This window comes from Cynocephalus volans, chromosome 2, assembly GCF_027409185.1.
Source record: "Cynocephalus volans isolate mCynVol1 chromosome 2, mCynVol1.pri, whole genome shotgun sequence".
Taxonomy (NCBI): domain Eukaryota; kingdom Metazoa; phylum Chordata; class Mammalia; order Dermoptera; family Cynocephalidae; genus Cynocephalus; species Cynocephalus volans.
Window position 1 is genome coordinate 71,121,594 of NC_084461.1, and position 8,287 is coordinate 71,129,880.

Genomic DNA, 8,287 nt, shown 5'->3' on the forward strand with positions numbered 1-8,287 from the left:
AAATACTCAGATCTAGAGTCAAAGTACTCAGCTATGCAAGCAAGGACAATGAATGATTTAAGACACAAAGCTTAGAATCCATTAAACATCGTAGTCTGGTCACTAGGTGATGAGTGGCAGTAAAAATTTAAAGAATGTTTTAAGGTATTTTAAATGGGTTTAGGCCAGACGTGAGAATGCTTGAATATAGAATGGTGATTCTCACTCTTTATATCATAGACCCCTTGAGAATTTGATGGAAGCATAACTCCTCTTAGAAAAATACACATACACACAATTTTAGTGGTTTTATTGAACTCTATAAGTGAAGTTTCTATCAGTTTTTTGGACTTTTTTTTTTTTTTGTCTTGGACTTACTTGCAAGTGCTTCTTTCATTAAGAATCCCATGCCACGTGATGACTGTGGGAAACAAAGAACACTTGAGGGTAATGGAATCACGTAGCTACATAATTCTGAATTTCCTAAAGCACTGGATTTTGGTCTTAATGGAATCAACTTCTATATTGCTAATGCTAGTGTCTTTTCCCATGACCTGGTCAGGCTTGTCTTGACTGCATAAATAGCCTCTTAGCTGTTCGATCTGTTACTATTCCTGCACCTTTCACTCCCCTGACACACTGGCTGCCAGAGTTATTGATCCAAAACAGGTGTCTCATGATTGAAACCCTTCATTAGCTCCTCAACTCCATAAGCCCAAGTCCCATATCATGGAGTTGAAGACATTTCATCTTTCCCCTAGGTATCCCTCCAGACTTGTGTCCCATAGCTCCACCTCTCACACCCTCACCAGATGTTCAATTATTATACTCAATTATTGCAGAAACTTCTATAGTTTTCTGTAACACACCTTTGTGATCTACATTTCATTCTTTGCCCTTTTGCTTGGACTCTACTTTCATCTCTTCCTCCCCTTGTGAACCATCCCTCATTCTTTAAATGCAGCTTTAGAATCCCACAGGAAACCCTCTCAGACATCTTGAATCACCTTCCCCTCTGATCCCCATACCTTGGATAGAATTCTAGTGTTGCTCAGTAGGAGTCAAATAAATATTCTTGAATAAGTGAATTAATTAATAAATATGAGACTTGGATTATAAAGCACTTTTTTTTTTCATTTTTGGGAACATTGGTGTTTTGTGAGTTGAGAGCACAGGATATCTATTGGGGTGTACTAGACAGCTTCTAACATGGCCCCATGTTCACACCTTCTAGTATTGATGCCCTTCTATAACCCCCTTCTCTAGAGTGTGGGTTGGCCTCACTTCTAATGAATATAATGCAGCAAAACTGATAGGATGAGGTTACCAAAGACTGACTTCATTTTTGCTTACATTTTCTCTCTATGTCTTCTTGCTCCTTGCTCTGATGAAGGCAGTTGCCAAGTTGCTAAGTTATGTACTGCCTTTTGGAGAAGCCCATGTGGCTAATAACTGAAAGTAGCCTCCAGTCAATATCCAGGGAGGGAGGAATCCTGCCAAAAATCATGAACACAGACACACAAACCCTCAACAAAATATTGGTAACCAGAATACAACCAAATAAAGGCACATCAAAACAATTATACACCATGATTAATAGGATTCATCCCAGGGATGCAAGGATGGCTCAACATATGCAAGTCAAGAAATGTGATACACCACATCAACAAAATCAAGGACAAAAACATATGATTATCTCAACAGATGCAGAAAAAGCATTTGACAAAATTCAAAATCCTTTCATGATAACAACTCTCAGCGAATTAGGTATACAAGGAAAGTATCTCAACACAATTAAAGTCATATATGACAAACCCACCACTAATATTATTCTGAATGCTCTTGTTCCTTAAGAACAGGAACAAGGCAAGGATGCCCACTCTCACCATTCCTATTTAACATAGTATTGGAAGTACTAGCCAGAGCAATCAGGCAAGAGAAATAAATAAAGAACATCCAGATTGGAAAAGACAAAGTCAAACTGTCCCTGTTTGCAGATGACATGATCTTCTATATAGAAAAACTTAAAGCCTCTACGAAAAAACTCTGAGTTGATAAATGATTTCAATAAATTTGCAGGATACAACATCAACCTGCAAAAATCAGTAGCTTTTTTATACTCCAATAACAAACTAAGAAAAAGAAATTGAGAAAGCAAGTCCATTTACAATAGTCACCAAAAAAATAAAATAAAATACTTAGGAATCAATTTAACCAAGGAGGTGAAGGATCTCTACAACAAGAACTACAAATCACTGCTGAAAGAAATTAAAGAGGACACAAAAAGATGGAAAGACACTCCATGCTTTTGGATTAGAAGAATCAATGTTGTGAAAATGTCCACACTACCCAAAGCAATCTACAGATTCAATGCAATCCCCATCAAAATACCAATGACATTCTTCACAGAAATAGAAAAAATATATATTAATATTCATATGGAACAACAAAAGACTCCAAATAGCCAAAGCAATCCCGATAATAAAATAAAGAAAAATAAATAAAGCTAAAGGCATAACACTACCTGACTTCAAATTATACTACAAAGCTATTGCAACCAACACAGCATGGTACTGGTATAAAAACAAACATTTGGACCAGTGGAACAGAATAGAGAGCCCAGAAATCAACTCACGTACATACAGCCAATGATCTTTGACAAAGGCACTAAGAACATACATGGGGGAAAAGACTGCCTCTTCAATAAATGCTGCTGGGAAAACTGGACATCCATAACTAAACCTTACCTCTTGTTATAGCAAAATCCAGTCCAGCTTTGAGATGAAAACAGCCCCAGCTGACATTTCAATTGCAGCTTCATGAATGACCCTGAACCAGAGGACCTTGTTAAGCCATTCCTGGATTCCTGACCCAAAGAAACTGTGAGATAATCAAAGTTGTTTAAGCTACTAAGTTTGGGGATAACTTGTTATGCACCAATATGTAACCAGTACATATTATGTGTGGTAGGAGATAAGACCAGAACCACAGTTTGGGTCAACATGGTGGAGGGCCTTGCATGCCATGTGAAGGAGTAGCAGGCAGAATAATGTCTCCCCACCCCCCAAGATGTTCGCTTCATAATTCCAGGAACCTGTGAATATATTAGGTTACATGACAAGGGGTAATTAAGGTTGCACATGGAATTAAGGTTGTTAATAGCTGACTTTATAATAGGAAGAATAGTTTGGATTATTAGGGTAGGCTAGATGTAATCACAAGAGTCCTTTTAATATGATAATAGGAATCTTCAAAGAGAAAAGCATGAGAGTTAGACTTCAGGAAAGGAGACGTGATAATGGAAGCGGAGGTCATAGTGATACAATTGCTGGCTTTGAAGATGAAAGGGAGCTAAGAGCCATGGAACGCAAGCACCTCCGGAAGCTGGAGAAGGCAAGGAAATGGATTTCCCCCTAGAACCTCTGGAAGGTTCAACTCCTTTCAATGCCTTGATTTTAGCTCAGTGAGACCAATTTCAGACTTCTGACCATCAGAACTGTAAAATAATACATTTGTCTTGTTTTAAGCTAAAATAAATATAAAAGAAGAATTCTAGTGTTGCTTTTATAATCTCATACTTAAATTTTTGTTGTTTACTTATTTGAATCGCTAACTAAATAGAGAGTTTCTTGTGAGGAGGAATTTTTCTATCTTTAGAGCCCAGTACAATAGCCAGTGCAGTGTAGGTGTAGGTTGCAAGTCAGTTGAATTGAGAAGTGCAAGCCCCAAAAATTCATCTTATGCCTAATAATCGCTTTTTATGCCAAGAAAAAATAATCAGTAGTTTTTAAATTAGTTACCTGTTAGAGCATTAAAGTATAATGCTGTATATTACTATAAAGTAATATAGCATTAGTCTTTTAAAATAATTCAAAAGCTAATGTTATCAAATGAGTCCTTAGAAGGAAAGAGCATGGATATAAGTAATATGGACAGAAAGAGGAAAAGGGAAAAAACAAGGGAAAGAAAAACAAACGAAAAATACCATGAGCATCTTCATGTAAAAAATTGGCAAATATTTCCAATTATCACCTGGAGGCTGGCCCCAAACTCCCAAAATTAACTTAAGTGCAGAAAATTGGCAAATGAATGTGGTGACTTTTATTTCAGAGAAAGGCTGACTTGACCTACTGACGCTTGCAGATATCGTTTCAAAATAACCTTTGAAGCATTTTGTGTTTCAGTTGCTCTAACTGGATGTCTCTAGCTCTTGAATTACATCATCATTATTACTGTTTTTAAACGCTATCCTTTGTCTTCTAGATATTTCTTATTTATTTATTCCAGACCATTTATTTCAAGAGGTAGTTATCTTTCCCATGAAATACAGCAGTAACTTTTAAAAATTTTCCATTCATAGAAAGACATTTTGATATTGCTAAGTAAATATCTCTATAATGTTATAATTATAGGACAGATGCCATTTTATTTTGTACTTTACCTTTTTATTTATACTTTTATATTTCCTAGAGATATTTTCCTTTATACATTGTTATTTTAAGAATATCAATATAATAGTTTACTAAAATTAAGTACGAACCACAGAGCAATAGAAATAGAAGAAGAAATATTATGCTGATGCATTAGTAAGGCATTTAATTCTGTTAAATGTGAGTTGGATAAATCTGATGTTTTCATTTTGGAAATAGGGTTAGTAATAACAAGTAAAATGCAATTATAGAATAAATTCAGGGAAGTGGAAGAATAAGACATGTGGAGGTTCTATTCACCAGCAGAGCAGGTTAACCTTCAGACTGGGCCGCCAAAATGAATAGCTGAATTTTCTACACTACACAGTTGCTTAGATGATGTATGTGTGTGTATACAGATATTTATATGTAATATATAACATGCACAATCTATTTTGTATAAATATATACATATATTCCTCCAAAAAGATAAACATCCATGGAGTCATTAAACGTCATGGGAATTGAAGTTATTTTTTAAACATTTCAGCTGCAGTTATTTGACTTATTAGCTTTAAATAATCCCCGATAATCACTAGCTGTAAAATGTGAGCAAATTAGGGCATTAAAGCTTTCTGCACCTTCTTTTTCCACTCTGTCTACTGTTTTTCATAAGTGATTCAAATGATTTCTATATTCCAAAATTCCTGTTGTTTTGCTTGATTTCCCCTTACAAACAATGGCCCCAATTAAGAGCTATTTTACTTCATATGAGGGTTTCTCTTGTGCTATATAATATTATTTCCATCCATAGGGGGAGAAAAAAATCTATTGCTTATTTATGAAAACAAGAAGAATTCATGAAACAAAATAAAAGGAAAATACTCACTTCATCATAATGGCCCATAAACATGGTAACAGATTTGTAAAAAGCTGGGTTCTTAGAGGCCTCCGGAAACCTCAGTGCTACTGACCTATAAAGTATTTATTTACTCCCTGAATGGCAGCAGGTCTTTTCTTCTTTGAGGGTGGGTTGTCAACAGATATATCTTTGAATCAATACCATTTTGAAGGAGTCACCAAGTTAATTTATCCTTTTAGTGTCTTCCATATATGGATAGACAGCTTGGCAGGAAGCAAGAGTGTAAACCCATGTTTCTTAAGAAAAAGTACTTTGCGGAGAATTCTAGGTCACTCTAATTACTATCACTCTAAGTTAAACATAATGGCAGGTTGCCTTTTGATTTAGAGTCTGATGGTGTAAAGGGGTTTGAAAAATGAAACAAACTTTCAATCCACTGTTCACAGTGGCCTGAATTGGCAATCACATGGGTGGCAGCAGGAGCAAGCTTTAAGTAAAAGTGATAGAAATAAAACATCTTAATTTCCATTTTCCCGTAATTATGATCGTCATGCCGATTAATCACAGGCTATGTCTTAAGCTTCTAGAGATTTAGGAACAGGTGAAATAAGGATAATGTCTTTGATCAAAAGTTGTGTGTTAATGTTCTAAATAGAATTGCTCCTTGCGAGCCATCCCTTGTCACACAGGAAGAGGGTTCCTGCTTGATCTTCTTGAGCCCTGTTTTGTTGCAGCATCTGCTTCCATTGGCTCTAACAGGAGCACTTTCCTTAGGGAGTCCAACTCTTTCCTCTTCCCTTCTAATTATTCACGATGTTTCCCTCCTTCCCTTAGCTACATGCGTCTGCATCATAGCAAAGCTGTGTTCAGTGATTTCTCAGAGGAAGCTCCACTGGCAACCCACCAGAGACAACACGCATGTGACAAGAAGTCATCTAACAGTTTCAAACTATAAGCAAGGAAAAAATACCTAAGGGGCTTAATCAATAAATATCCTTCTTCTTGCTTCAAAGATCTTCCAGAAAAGGGGCCTTTATTATCTTGCACACAATGGGTGCTTAAAATATACTTCTTGATAGTAATAATGATAATTGTTGTAGATATGCCTCTTTAAAGGGCAATACACTGTAATCATTATATCTATTCAGATGCTGAATTGGGCAGTCTTACAAATTTGTTAGCTGGTTATTTAGTGTTCCTTAACATTAGCTGCACATAGAATAACCTGAGGAGGTTTAAAATATTGATGCCTGGATCTTATCATCAGGAATTCTAATTTACTGGGACTAGTGTGTAGACTGGGCCTTAAGACTTTGAATACCACCCAGGTGATGTGTATATGCAGCCAAGGTTGAAAATCATTGTCTGAATTGTATTAGTTGGCATATACTTTCTTATTTTGTTCCCACCCCATGCTAAGTGCATTTCATATGGCACCTTATTTGCTCAGCAAAACAACTCCATGGAGTTGCAATTATTACCTCCATTTTGCAGATGAGGAACTAAACTCAACAGGCTCAGTGAATTTCTCAAAGTCACGTGGCTGGTGAGTAGTGAAGAAAGGATTTGAACAAGGTGTGTCCATAGTCCTGTGCTGCTGACCATCTTAATTGGCAGAAATTTTGAGGCCATGGTAGAATAAGTGACTGGTTACATATTAAGTATGTTGTAAGGGAGATGCCTCATTGGGCAGAAGATTCAGCTGGCCAGTGTTTTCCAAACTTTCTTAGTGATGAGAATTTTCTGGGATCTTCAAGCCTCTTCGCTGGAAGATAATTTGCTTAACTCATTAAGCAGTTCTGGGTTGAGGGTCCAATAATTTCTTCGTTCTTGTTGCTGTTAGCAAATGCTTTGGGTGATTCTTATTTCAGGGAAGCTGGGGGAGCTCTGGACTAGCTTTCTGGTGTAGAATCCTGGGGTTCTGCGATCAATTTCCAAATCTTTCTAAGGGAAAGTCGGAGGAACTATAGTTCTAAATCCCAATGAACAACAAGTGACAGGGATAATCTTTGCCCCTTGTTCTTCCAAGTTATAGGCTCTGCATGTCGTCTTGTTCCCAAGATAGTCTTCTCTTCATATATCCATTCTGGCCTTTTACATGCTCCTGGTCCTGCTCCATTGTTTGAACTCTTTCTTCTCATCTCAAGAGCTGATTTGGGGCATCTCTGCCCAACTTCCCTCTGCATTCAGTGATATTAAGTAGGTAGCTTGAAATTGGCCATGGTGAGAGGTTTTTGTTCGCTTGTTTTCAAAATAAATATTTATTTTAGAGTAGTTTCAGATGTACAGACAACTTGCAAAGATAGAACAGAGTTATTCTATACCCCTTAGTGAGAGTTTACACAATAGAAATCAGCCAATGCAAAAATCAGGATCCTTCCCCCTGTTTCCTACACACCACCCCCACCTCATTTTAAAATATTTAGCAGCACACTGCTGTTTAAGCACCTAACACAGCTTACACAAGGTATTATTATTGCTAACTGGGAAGGGAAAAGTTTCATTTAAGAGGTATTTTCAAATTTTCTGTAGACTTCTTGGTTTGGTAAGATTTTCACTTAAAAAAATGCACAAATCTAGGAAGTGTATACTCAAAGGTTGGAGGATAGAATGCAATGATATTTCTTTTTGATAAATTTAAGGAATAGTGAACATATTGAAAAAAAGCAAATGATGTCTACATTTTTTGTTACATATATCTAAAGACAGGAACTGGATAAATTTGATCTGAAAACTTCTGTATAAGGTGTATTGGGTCAGCCTAGGTCTCTAGGTATAATGCATCTTTATTTATTTATTTATTTATTTATTTATTTATTTATTTATATTTTTAAAAATTTATTTATTTTACATTCTAAGATGTTGTTGTGTAATGCATCTTTTTAAATATAAAGTGTTTACATGACTAGATGTTTTACTGCAACCCATAATAGAAATTTGCTTCATATTTACTTTATTATAGTTTAGTATTTCTAAATTTTCATCTTGGAGACTTTATGATTTATTCAAATATTTTAAGAGTTTTTGAAAGGATTTT